This window comes from Mustela nivalis, assembly GCF_964662115.1.
Source record: "Mustela nivalis genome assembly, chromosome: X".
Taxonomy (NCBI): domain Eukaryota; kingdom Metazoa; phylum Chordata; class Mammalia; order Carnivora; family Mustelidae; genus Mustela; species Mustela nivalis.
The window spans coordinates 91,142,596-91,156,260 of record NC_139040.1 but is presented as its reverse complement, the minus strand read 5'-3'; the positions used below and the strand labels follow the sequence as shown (position 1 = coordinate 91,156,260).

The following is a 13,665-nucleotide window of genomic DNA, read 5'->3' as shown; positions in this document are numbered from 1 at the left end:
ATTTATTTATTTGACAGAGAGAGAGATCACAAGTAGGCAGAGAGGCAGGCAGAGAGAGAGAGAGGAGGAAGCAGGCTCCCTGCCGAGCAGAGAGCCCGATGCGGGACTCTATCCCAGGACTCTGAGAGCATGACCTGAGCCGAAGGCAGAGGCTTAACCCACTGAGCCACCTAGGCGCCCCAGATCTTGTTTTTTTTAATTTAAATTCTATTAGCCAACATATAGTACATCATTAGTTCCAGATGTAGTATTCAATCATTCATCAGTTGTATATAACACCTAGTGCTCATCACATCACTTGCTCTCCTTAACGTCCACTACCCAGTTGCCCCATTCCCCCCAACGTCTCCCCTTCTACAACCTTCAGTTTGTTTCCCAGAGCCAAAAGTCTCTCATGATTTGTCTCCCTCTCTAATTTCCCCCCATTCAGTTTTTACCTCCAATATAGAGATCTTGTATGTATTTTGTGAGATTCAGATCTAAGTGTGTTAATATTCTGAATGATTGTAAATATTTAAAAAATAACTTAGGTTTCCAGTTTACATTGCTCATGTATAAAAATTCAACTGCTTTTTGTATGTTGCTCTTGTATATTGTGGCCTAGCTAAACTCACTTCTACTTTTTTTTTTAAACTTACTTATTCTAAGAAGTTTGTTTTGTTTTTGTTTTTTCTTTTTCCCAGATTCCTTGGGATTCCTTTATAGACAATCATGTTGTCTGCAAATAGGGTGATTTTTATTTTTATTTTATTTTACATACAGGTGTAATATTAGTTTCAGATGTATAATACAGTGATTCAACACTTCCATACAACACCCTGTACTCATCATAAGTGAACTCCTAAATCCCTGTCACCTGGATGTTATCTTTGAAGAAATGTCTGTTCATGTCTTCCATCCATTTTTAATTGGATTATTTGTTTTTGGGATGTTCAGTTTAATAAGTTCCTTATAAATTTTAGGTGTTAAAAATAGATCTACCCTATGACCCAGCAATTGCACTACTAGGTATTTTTGAAAAGAAGGGGCACATGCACCCTAATTTCATAGCAACCATGTCCACAATAGCTGAACTGTGGAAGGAGCTGATATGTCCTTCAACAGATGAATAGATAAAGAAGATATGGGTGTGTGTGTGTATCTATAAACACACACATACATACATACAATGGAATATTACTCAGCTATCAGAAAAGGTGAATATCCACCATTTACATTGACATGAATGGAACTGGAGGTAATCATGCTAAGTGAAGTAAGTCAAGAAGAGAAAGAAAATTATCATATGGTTTCACTTATATGTGGAACATAAGGAATAGCACAGAGGACTTTAGGGGAAGAGAGGGAAATCTGAAGGGGGAGAAATCAGAGGGATAGACAAACCAAGAGAGACTATGGACCTTGGGAAACAAACTGAGGGTTTCAGAGGTGAGGGGGATGAGGGGAGGTGGTAACAGTGTGCTGGGTATTAAGGAGGGCATATGTTGTGACAAGCACGGTGTGTTATAAATAACTAATGAATCATTGAACCCTACATCAAAGGCTAATTGATCATAATAAAAAAGTATCTTCCATATTTTAATGTATTTCTTAACAATATATTTTTTTCATAATACATTGCTAGTGTTATGTTTATATGTTCTTTAAAAATTTTAGTATTCTTAATGACTTAATAAAGTAGCCAGTGATATTCTTCAAGTTGCATCATAGTTGATAAATTTGAAACTTCTTTAAATTTCTCAATATACTATCCTATTTTTAACAAAGAAAATGCTTACTTTACAGGCATCATGTATGTTTGTATGTATGTATATACACACATATACAAATGACTGTGTTATGTCTAAATCACCTTCAATTGCAAATAAATTTTCATTTCATTTGTTTCTTTAAAAAATTAAAAATAGGGGCACCTGGGTGGCTCAGTGGTAAGCCTCTGCCTTCAGCACAGGTCATGATCTCAGGGTCCTGGGATCAGCCAGCATTGGGCTCTCTGCTCAACAGGGAGCCTGCATCCCACTCTCTCTGTGCCTGCTGCTCTGCCTACTTGTGGTCTCTCTCTCTGTCAAATAAATAAATAAAATCTTTTTAAAAAGGTTAAAAAATAAAAAAGATAAATTTTGAATACTAACCTTTTATCAGATATGTCATTTGCAAATATCTTCTCCCATTCAGTAAGTTGTCTTTTTGTTTTGTTGACTGTTTCCTTTGGTATGAAGAAGATTTTATTTTAATGTAGTCCCAATAGTTTATTTTTGCTTTTATTTCCTTTCCATATCTAGACAAATGTTGCTACAGCCCAAATCAGAGAAATTACTGCCTATGCTCTCTTCTAGGATTTTTATGCTTTCAGGTCTCACATTTAGGTACTTAATTCATTTTGAATTTATTTTTGTATGTGGTGTAAGAAAGTGGTCAGAGAAATCCATAGTTATAGTCTAAGATTTCAATCTCTCTCTCTTTTTTTTTTTAAAGATTTTATTTATTTATTTGACAGAGAGAGATCACAAGTAGGCAGAGAGGCAGGCAGAGAGAGAGAGAGGAGGAAGCAGACTCCCTGCTGAGCAGAGAGCCCGACGTGGAACTCGATCCCAGGACCCTGAGATCATGACCTGAGCTGAAGGCAGAGGCTTAACCCACTGAGCCACCCAGGCGCCCTCAATATCTCTTTTTAAAAAATATTTTATTTATCCATTTGACAGAGAGAGAGTATACAAGCAGGGGGAGCAGCAGAGGGAGAGGGAGAAGCAGACTCTTCATTGAGCAAGAATGGGGCTCAATCCCAGGACCCTGGGATCAAGACCTGAGCTGAAGGCAGATAACCAACTGAGCCACCAAGGTGTCTCAATATTTTCTTCTTAGTAATTGACAGAATATATAGGTAGAAAATCAGCAAGGATACAATAGACAATTTGAAAGATGCAAAACACCAAGACTCACTTAGGAAGAAATAGACAACCTGAATAATCCTTCATATATTAAAGCAATTTCAATTTTAGTGAAAAAATGTTCCCACAAAGAAAACTCCAAGCCCAAATGGCATCACTTGAGAAGTATAACAAATATTTGAGAAATAAATAATAGTAATTCTATACAAGCTCTTCCAAAATATTGAAGAGGAAAGAATACTTTTCTGCTCATTCTTTGAGGCCGGAATTTCCTTGATACCAAAACTGGATAAAGATAATAGAAAACTACATATCAATATGCCTCATAAATATAGATACAAAAATTCTATGCAAGATTTTAATATATTAAAATCAACAATATGGTGAAAAGATAATACATGAATGGAATTTATCTCAATAATACAGGGCTGGCTTAATATTTGAAAATCGATCAACGAAATTCACCATAGTAATAAACCAAAAGAGAAAAGCCCATATGATTGTTTTAACAGATGCAGAATATTGAACGCTTTTGCCCTAATATCAGGACCAAGACAAAGATGTCCACTCTCACCACCTGTATTCAATATTGTACTCAAAGTTCTAGGTAGTATAATCAGGTAAAATAAGGAAATAAAAATGCATACAGATTGGAAATGAATAAGTAAAATTGTCTATTCACAGATGACATGATCATTTTCATTAAAAATATGATGGAATCTATTTTAACAGTTTATTTTTTTAATTAAAAAATATGTTATGATTTATTTGTCAGAGAGAAAGGGAGAGACGGAGTGCCAGCCAGAGGGAGAAACAGGCTCCCCGCTGAGGAGGGAGACTGATGCGGGACTTGATCCCAGGACCCTGGGATCATGATCTGAGCCGAAGGCAGATGCTTAACTGACTGAGTCACCCAGGCACCCAGAAAATATGATAGAATCTAATTAAAAGCTACTAAAATCAACAAGTGAGTCTAACCAAGTTGCAGGATTCGAGGTCAATGGAAAGAAATCAGTTTTATTTCCATATACTAACAAGAATAAAAAATTGAAATAAAATCCAATACAATTTACAACACCATAAAACATATGAAATACATAGGGATAAATATGACCAAAAAAAGTGATAGATATGTACACTGAAAACTACAAAACACCACTGAGAGAAATCAAAACTTAAGTATATAGAGAGGTATATCTTGTTCATGGGTCTGAAGACTCCAAATGGTTAAGTTGTCAATTCTCCCCAAATTAATCTATGAATTTAACACATTCTCAATCAAAATCCGAGCAGTACTTTTTGTAGAAATTAACAAGCTGATTCTGAAATTCATATGGAAAAGCAAAGGACCTATATTAACTAGAATAAGATTTCAAGAATTATCATAAAACTATATCACAATAGTATGGTGCTGACATAAAGGTAGATAAATGGAACAAAGCAGAGAGTCCAGAAATAAATTCATGCACATATGACAACTGATTTTTGGCAAAGGCATATACAGGCATAAGAGCTAGTAAAGGCCAGCATGACGAAGGTAACTTCACCAGTTGTCTAACTACCAAGAAATATGTACATAAGTAGAAACTCAATCAAGAGAGAAAAGTCCAAAGCTGGATGAGCACAGGTGAGAAGCCTGAATACCATCAATGAAGACTGAAAGCGCAATTATAAATTGGGGATTGGTTGGCACAGAAAGGGAACTCAGGAAGCTTCTGTATAAGGAGGAGAGAAGAAGGGGGCATTTTCTCCAGGTGATGGAGCTGCCAAGAGGGATAAAACCTTCCTAGGATCCTCTCCATTGCTTCCAGTGAACCACCCCAAAATGCCAACACTAAGTAATAGCTATCTGAATACATGTGAATGTGTGTGTGACAACTAAATGTGCATGAGTAATATCTGGAATTTATAGATTGTTGGAGTCAAAGTTTAAAATGACATGCTTGGGCGCCTGGGTGGCTCAGTGGGTTAAGCCGCTGCCTTCGGCTCAGGTCATGATCTCAGGGTCCTGGGATCGAGTCCCACATCAGGCTCACTGCTCAGAGAGCCTGCTTCCTCCTCTCTCTCTCTCTGCCTGCCTCTCTGCCTACTTGTGATCTCTCTCTGTCGAATAAATAAATAAAATTAAAAAAAAAATAAAATGACATGCTTTGTCAATCAGATTATAGGAACTCTCCTTTGCAATCAGGAAAACTTCTTTCATGATTAGCATGCAGTTGATTTAAAAAAAATTACCCACAGGATATTTATATTCTCAATCTATTCATGCCCTTACTGTACTCTACTGTTGGTCAAGGACACAAAAGAAAAGATCCCTCTCTCACCCATAGCCCGGATCTCTAGCCAGTGGTCTCTGCAGTTTTCAAGCATATTATGACCTACCAGCATCTATGACTTAGCTCATGATGTTCCTCGTGCCAGTGCTGCTTCCAGCACATATGGTACTTAACACCACATCACCTCTTGTGGATGATGGTCATGGGGTTGCTAAACTCCTTGAGCTAAAGGGTTCAAGGGAACTTGATCCACCAGGCAACACAATGTAAAGAAACAACCAAATGCAGTGGGATCAGACAGGTTTAATTCCTGGAATACCTTGTCAGAGGATGTGATGTCAGGCAAGTTGTAAATACTCTTAAGCTGCTATTTCTTCATGTAGAATTTTTTTTCAAATCATTAAGGAAGTAGGCAGGCAATGATTCATGAGGATGTTTGCTGCAGCATGGATGATAATCTAGAATGAATGTGTAAGACATATATATAGATAGATAGATCTATCTTTCTATACACATACATATATACATATATATGGAAATATATGCATTAAAATGACAAAGAGAAGAGAGCATTTTTTTTTTTTAATGAGGAGGAGAAGAGGGGAAAAGGTGGAGGGAAAGGTGGAGGCTCCACGCCCAGTGTGGAGCTGACATGGGGCTTGATCTCACAATCTTGAGTTCACAACCTGAGCCAAAATTAAGAGTCGGATACTTGGGCACCTGGGTGGCTCAGTGGGTTAAGTTGCTGCCTTCGGCTTGGGTCAGGATCTCAAGGTCCTGGGATCAAGTCCCGCATCGGGCTCTCTGATCAGCGGGGAGCCTGCTTCCCTCTCTCTCTCTCTGCCTGCCTCTCCATCTACTTGTGATTTCTCTCTGTCAAATAAATAAATAAAATCTTAAAAAAAAAAAAAGAGTCGGATACTTAACTGACTGAGCCACCCAGACGCCGCAGAAGAAAGGTTTTTAAGGAATGCTGGAATCCCAGGGTTGTTTCTCAATTCTCCCCTTTCTGACTTCATATATTTTTTTACTATGAGCATGAATTACTTGAGTAATAATGTTCACCTTTATTATTTATCAAGAGTGCAAATTCAGATACTAGCATGGGACCATTTTCTCCCATCAAAATAGCAGAAAAAGAACTAATGTTATACCCAACAATTGCAAGGGTGGAAGATTTTTATTTATTTATTCGACAGAGAGAGAGAGAGAAAGAGATCACAAGTAGGCAGAGAGAGAGGGAAAGCAGGCTCCCTGCCGAGCAGAGAGCCGGATGTGGGGCTCGATCATAGGACCCAGAGATCATGACATGAGCCAAAGGCAGAGGCTTAGCCCGCTGAGCCACCCAGGTGCCCCATAAATAAAATCTTTAAAAATAAAAGAAAGCGGGTCTTTTTATACACAAGCTGTAGTGTGAAATGGTTTCTCCTATCTTTGAGTCATCTAGCAAGACAAATTAAAAACATTTAAAGCCCCCACTTTCCTTTCATTCAGCAATTCAGTTTCCAGGAATACATTCTAATATGAGAAAAGCATGCTACAGCAGAAGAATGTGATGTTCATTCTAATTTTTCTTATAATAGCAAAAAGATGAGGGATAATCAACATAAAACACACACATAGATGCACATGTATCTGTTTAAAATAAACAATATTATACTATAGTGCTCTATGCCTTTTTGGTATTATTTAACCTTATTTAATGGACATCAGTATATACCGATATGTGTTAATTTATCTAATTCTTCAATGGCTGCAAAATTTCCATTGTCTAGTTTTCCTGCAACTCCTATGAGCAAATACATTACTGAACACACAGGCAGTTTTTGCATTCTTAGAATTGTTGTGTATATACCGCAGTCTACTTGGATGGATATACCTTTAGAATGAATTCCAAAAGGGAGATGGCTGGGAAAGAATGCTTAGTGCATTACTAATTGAGAGATAATGAGAGTGTCAGGAGTTTCTCATGAACCTCTAAACCTGCTTCCTCTCCTTCATGTAAAGGATTGGGGATGGGTTACACGAGCTGTTGGGGCTCAACACAGACACAACCCATAATACCCTCTATTGCTCTCTCTCCAAGGCTAGCTGTTGGGATTTCTCCCAAATACACATGAAGGTGGTGGTTATGAGCAGTAACTCCCAGGTCTGGTCTATACGCAGACCCACAGAGGCAGTACCTAGGCCAGAAGAAGCTGAGACAGGGAAGAACAGAGCACTCCCCACCTCCATCATTTCCTGAAGCACACACTTTTAGTATGTGACCCTACTCTTTCCCTCCTCCAGGTATTGGAAACAGGTTGGGTCATTACCCGCTCACAGTATAGTCACAGCTGCCACCTCACCATGGCTTCGGCATGGCCTTGTGTCTATACATCCTTCTCATAACTGACCCAGGTACATATATCACATTTCTCCCGCTGGTTTTTTGGACAGTCTGAAAAGAGCTTACCTTTGGCCCATGTACCACCTGGGCCTTGGCCTAGGGTTGGACCTTGATACGTGTTCCACTTCAGACTGGGCACAGTCACTAGTCCCTATTCTTTTTTTTTTTAATTTTATCTTTTTTTTTTTAAGATTTTATTAATTTACTTGAGGGAGAATGAGTGAGAGAGAGATGAGAGAGGAGAAGGTCAGAGGGAGAAGCAGACTCCCCAAGGAGCCTGATGCGGGACTCGATCCTGGAAGTCCGGGATCATGACCTGAGCCGAAGGCAGCTGCCCAACCAACTGAGCCACCCAGGTACCCACTAGTCCCTATTCTTGATTATCACCTCCAACAATAGTAAATGGGTGGACAAAAAGTCTGTTTTCCTTCTGCTATGGTGAGGAAGGGGAGGGACAGGAATGGCAGAAAGGGATGCCTTTTGGCTCCCCTCAGTGGTCCTAACAACAACACTATTACTTCCAGGTGTTAATTTTGCCCAGAATGAGATGACCTCATGCTGGGATTTAAATAATAATGACACGAGAGTGGAACTGAGCAATTCTCAGTGAATGAATTATTTGTGAGGAGCAGATTTTACTTGTGCCATAAAACAAATAAAATGGAATGCTATCTACCATCTTCACAATGATACAAACAAGGTCTTGGGAGTACCTGAGTGTCCTTGGTCAGAGTAGTTGCTCTGCCCTGATGTTGTCCGAGTATGAGGTTACTTGGAAGGCTTGGAGCACAGGGCAAATTGGATTTTTTTTCTTCAGTTTAGACTCCAAGCTCTCACACAGACTGGACCCCATCTTCCCAGTGTCCTGAAGAAACTTGATCCTACCCAGAGAGCACAGCTGCTGCCAACAGACAAAGCACCAAGGTCAGGGAGACAGCTGGGCAGCAGATAGTCTTTCCAAGAGATAACAGGAAATGACTAAGAGCCAGTAAAACAGCTCACCCAAGGAGAAACATGAGACTGAGGCCAGATCCCACAGTTTATGCTGATTAAAGAGTATGAGACCTCAATCCTTCTCAGTAAATCTTTATTTCATACACAAGAAGATCTGAATTGTAGGAACAGCTCCTGATTAAATATTAAAAGTGGTTATCCCTAATTAGTGAAATCAAGGAAAAATTATATATTCTTTACCCTTGGCTCTAAATTGACACTAGATCTCTTCTGTATGAGATGGGGAGGGTGAGAGGAAGGCAGAGAGGGAGGGATGTGGCAATCCTACTTCTGCCACAGGGGATCTTTCTAACTCTCAAAGAATGTGTGCTTCTCTAAAGGCGACCTGCAGAGTTTGGGAATGAAAGAAAGAAAGGGTTTTTGGTGGGGGGTGGAGATAGGCAAGGGCAGGGCAAATTCCTTTCTGTCTTGTAGGTGTCCACCTACCTTTGCCAAAAGCAGCAACAGTGGGCTGCCTGTCCTCCTTCTCCCCTCCCCTCCCCTCCCTCTTTCCACGACAGTGGAGGACCAGACCACCTAGGTCATGGTGAAGCCTTTGGAGGTTTACCAGATGCAGGAGACCTACAATCCTGAGGACTGCATTTTACTTCCTGTGTTACCTGTGGAGTACCATGTGTCTTTGGAGCCCTGGAACATGCTGGCTTCAGGAAAACAAATTATATTTATTGTCTGAGAGGAGTAGGAAGTGAACTTTACCAAATCCTCTCCTTTTGGGATCATGCGGCACATACACAATGCTACATAACCAGCTGTTTCAAGTTAATAACTCAATGTAAGCAGCACCAATATGACAGCAGACATTAGTCAGTATTGCTTTTGATGGGTGGCCACATTCCATTTTCAAATGTGCCAGTTTAGTTATATAGCAAATCCATGACCATTATTCTATAAATTAAGCTCCTTTGGAAAACCCATGTATCTAAATCTTTATTCACATCCAAGACAGTTTCCTTAACATAACGTTTTATTATCTTTAAAAGATTTTTTTCATTTACTTGAAAGAGACACAGAGTGAAAAAGATAGATCATGGGCAAGGGGGAGTGGGTAGAGAGAGAAACAGACTCCCCACTGAGCCAGGAGCCCAATGTGGGACTTGATCCCAGGACCCTAGGATCATGACCTGAGTGGAAGACAGATGCGTAACCAACTGAACCACCCAGATGCCCTAACACAAAGTTTTAGAAGTAGAAGTGCTGGGTTACAGGATATGTACAAGTTTTTTTTTTTTAAAGATTTTATTTATTTATTTGACAGAGAGAGATCACAGTAGGTAGAGAGGCAGGCAGAGAGAGGGGAAGGGAAGGAAGCAGGCCCCTGCTGAGCAGAGAGCCCGATGCGGGACTCGATCCCAGGACCCTGAGATCATGACCTGAGCCGAAGGCAGCGGCTTAACCCACTGAGCCACCCAGGCGCCCCTGGATATGTACAAGTTTTAAAGCTCATATATTCGAATTTAGCAATACTTTTCTTTACATTTTCTGGATTCCTCTTATGCTTAAAATGGCTTTGCACACTTTCAGAGCCTAAAAGCTTTCACACATCTCTGGGGGAGCCTAAGATTCTCTTGAGGGCCCTGGGACAGTTGCACTGAGGAGAAAATTTGGAGGGCCAATTGGCAGGTGAAATGCAGGACTGGGAACAGTCCTAGACGCATTGACATATTTTGGGGGTGGAGAAGGGAAGGACAAGTATTCCAGGATTCAGAAACAATGCCTTGTTCCAGGCAGGGCAGAGTCTGCTTGGTTGGGGAAGGCTGGATCCACAGCCTATGTGACACACACATCACTGCCTATACCCACAGGTGTTATTACACGTACCCCCAAAGTTTGGGATTGGCTGGTGAAGTTGACTCCGCAGAGGCTGTGTTTAGGTGGCGACGGAAGATAGATGCCATTTTTCTTTCCCTTTCTAATTCTCCCACAGGCTCTCTGCTGTCTCTTCGCAAGTGTTAAAGTGAATAGGGTGAATGCATGAGTGTCATGGGGAGCCAGCAAGACTCAGATGGGTCGGGGCAGAGAGATCTGTAGTCTCTGAGAAGGAAGTTCCTCCGAGTCGTCATCTTTCTCCTCAGAGGTCCTCTGGCTGCCATGGCCCATGTTGCGGCGGGGCCAGGACAAGGGAGGACGGTGGGCTGCAAAGGGGTCAGATGAAGTTAGCGGGAGTCTTGGGGGATGTTATTTGAGGCGTCTGGGTGCCAGAGGTATCACGTACTGCCGACAAAGGGCAGATGCAGGAATCCTCGGTGGGTTCCCGGATGAAGGGATGAGGAAAGCCCCGCCCGTGCAGCACATGCGGGATGCAGTGCGCATGCCCAGTGCCCAGCACTTTCCCATCAGCCACTGGTGTGAGGACGTGTGCAAAGCGGTCCCGGTGAAGTTCCGTGCAGGTCGCATCGTACCGTCTGATTTCTTTCTCACTGTCTTCAAGACTCAATAGGTAGGTCTCCAGATCAGTCTGTGTAGAAGTTTAAATGCGACTGTGAGGAGGGAGCCAGTGGGCTTTGGGTGGGTCAGGACCATGTAGTTCTGGTCTCTGAGGCGGAAAGCCTTGGAGGTCTTTATTCTTCTCATAGGCGTTGCAGCTACCATGGCTTTTGTCACGGTGGAGAACAAGTGGAGGGGAGGGGGCCATATGAAGATGGGGCAGAGTTTGAGGCATCATTTGATATATCTGGGTCTTGGAGAAACCAGGAACTGAAAGAGGGCAGATTTGGGAATTTTCGGTGCAGCCCTGGGTGGGGGGATGGGGAAAGCCATACCGCGTGGCATATGCTGTAGCAGTGCGCATGCCCAGTGCTGCACGCCTTCCCATCAGCCACTGGTGTGGGACGTGTGCAAAAAGCCCTGTGTGCAGAGCTGTGCCAGTCGCGTCTTTCTGTCTGGATTCTTTCTCCCAGAGACTCGATCGTTTTCCCAGGAGCGTAAGTGTGAGTGAGTGAGGAAAGAACGGGTGGACTAAAGGCAGGTCGGGGTGGTATAGATTTTTGTCTCAGAGGAGGGAGGTTCCTGAGGTAATCACATTTCTCTTCGTGGGTCTTGCAGTTGCCATGGGTTTTGTCTTTGTTGGGGGGCTCTGAGGCGGGGGAGGATGGTGGGTGGGTGAGGAAGGGGGTATCAGATAAAGATGGGGCAAATCTTGGTGATGTTATTTGAGATATCTGGGTCTTGGCAGCACCGGAAACTGCCAATAGAGAGCAGATTCGGGAGTTTTTCGTGAGGCCTCCGTGAGGGGGGCAGGGAAGTCCTTCCCCTAAAGCACGTGCAGTGCACATGCGCAGTGCCTAGCTGTGGTGAGGCCCTGGGTGGGGGGCAGGGAAAGCCTTACCACGTGGCATGTGCTATAGCAGTGCGCATGCCCAGTGCTACAGGCCTTCCCATCAGCCACTGGTGTGGGACGTGTGCAAAAAGCTTTTTGTGTAGAGCTGCGCTGGTCGGGTCTTTCGGTCTGGGTTCTTTGTCCTGGAGACTCAGTCATTCTCCCAGGAGTGTAAGTGTGCGTGAGTTGTGGTGGTTGATGAGGGGGCATGTGCAAAGCCTTCTGGGTGCTCAGCCTAGCGGGTCCAGTCTTAACGTGTGGATTTTTTCTCACTGAGACTCAATCAGTAGGTCTGCAGATTAGTCCAACCAGGAGTTCAAGTTTGAGCGTGAGGAGGGTACTGGCTTTCGGTGGGTGGGGGCAGTGTGGTTCCTGGTCTCTGGGGAGCAAGTTCTTTGAGGTTGTTATCCTCCTCACAGGTATGGCCACCATGACCCGTGTGGTGGTGGGCCTGGGAAAGGGGAGATGATGGGCTGTGGAGGGGAGGGTGCCAGATGAAGATGGGGAGTCTAAGGGGTGCTATTGGAGGCATCTGAGTTCTGGAGGCACCTGAAACTGCTGATAGAGCACAGAATTGGGAACGGTAGTGGAGAGGTGGACAGGGCTATATATAACAAAATCTCTCATAGTTGGGAGTCCAATTGTGAAACTAAATCTTTTTGGGAAAGTCGTATGTCTTTTTTCGGGTACTTGAAGGTCCCTTGTCTGCCAAATTCCTGTGAAACAGAGGTTTTGTAGACAGCCTAATTTGATACGATTGGAAAATAAGCAGTGGTTATTAATTCAAGATTAATAAAAATTATTAATTTTTTAAAAAAAGAGTAATAAAATATTTTTATAGTATTAGTATATTATTAAATTAATGAAAACTAATCTTTTTTGTTTTGGAAATCCCTACAAATGTAAAGAATTTATAAGCAGCAGTTGGCTGTGAAGATAATCCAGTAGAATTATTGTTTTATTACAATCTTCAGTTAATGATTTTCTACTTTCAGTGAGAAATATGAGTGCTCGAGTAAGATCAAAATCTAGAGGAAAGGGAGATGGAAAAAAATCTTCTAAGCTGGATGAACCTGGAGTTGTGAGTGCTTTAACATCTTCCTTCCATTGCCAGAAATAATTTTTTATGAAAAGCCATTGAAAAAGTTGTTGAACCAATATAGATCTGTTGTTTAAAGGACTTCCTTGTTGAAAATGGGTGAAAAATTAATCCCATGAGAGAGACTGAGCAAAAAGACTTATTTTCTGTTGTTGCTTGGATATGTAAATTGGGCTGGAAATTATCACTATGGCTTTCTCATTGTACTTTTTAATAAACAAATACCGCATCTCAGAAAAGATTAGAAAGGTTTCCCGAAATACTGGTCCTTGCAGATAATTCCTTTCTCAGAATATTTTCTATATAGAAAGAATAATTTTACTGAATACTTAGAAGAGCATAAGAAAGATTCATATTTATAATTATTTCCATGTAGTATGTATATTTGTGTCTTCTCTTATGATAGTATTAATGTCAATACTCTTTATTTGCACCTACCCTCCCCCAAGGCTAAGCAACCAGGTAAAAAAACACCTCAAAAAAAGGAACCACCTACTGAGGATCCAGATATTGAGCCTGGACAAGAAGAAGGAGCATGTGGGGTTCAAGGTGATGAGGGGATGGAGAAACATGTTGTATTTCATCTATTAGGCTCTATTAGTAATAGAAATAGATAAAAGGTTCCCTGAAAATTGGCTGGAAACCTGTTTGGGAAGGGAAAGGTATAGTTGCAGCTGACTATA

The 13,665-nt window shown here is 41.6% G+C and overlaps 1 long non-coding RNA gene across 10 annotated transcripts in view; it reads left to right on the top strand.

Annotated features, from left to right (window-relative positions):
• Positions 1-13,665, top strand: part of LOC309856675 — a 156,531-nt gene that overhangs the window by 139,834 nt on the left and 3,032 nt on the right. For 5 of the 10 annotated variants that reach the window (XR_014307299.1, XR_014307300.1, XR_014307301.1 and 2 more), the window contains 2 exons: positions 12,879-12,964; positions 13,432-13,531. This is a non-coding gene — a long non-coding RNA (uncharacterized lncRNA). Of the gene's footprint in view, positions 1-5,345; positions 5,507-10,896; positions 11,005-11,398; positions 11,495-11,953; positions 12,055-12,878; positions 12,965-13,431; positions 13,532-13,665 lie in introns of those variants that run through there. The other 5 variants (XR_014307304.1, XR_014307305.1, XR_014307306.1 and 2 more) reach the window with 5 other exon arrangements.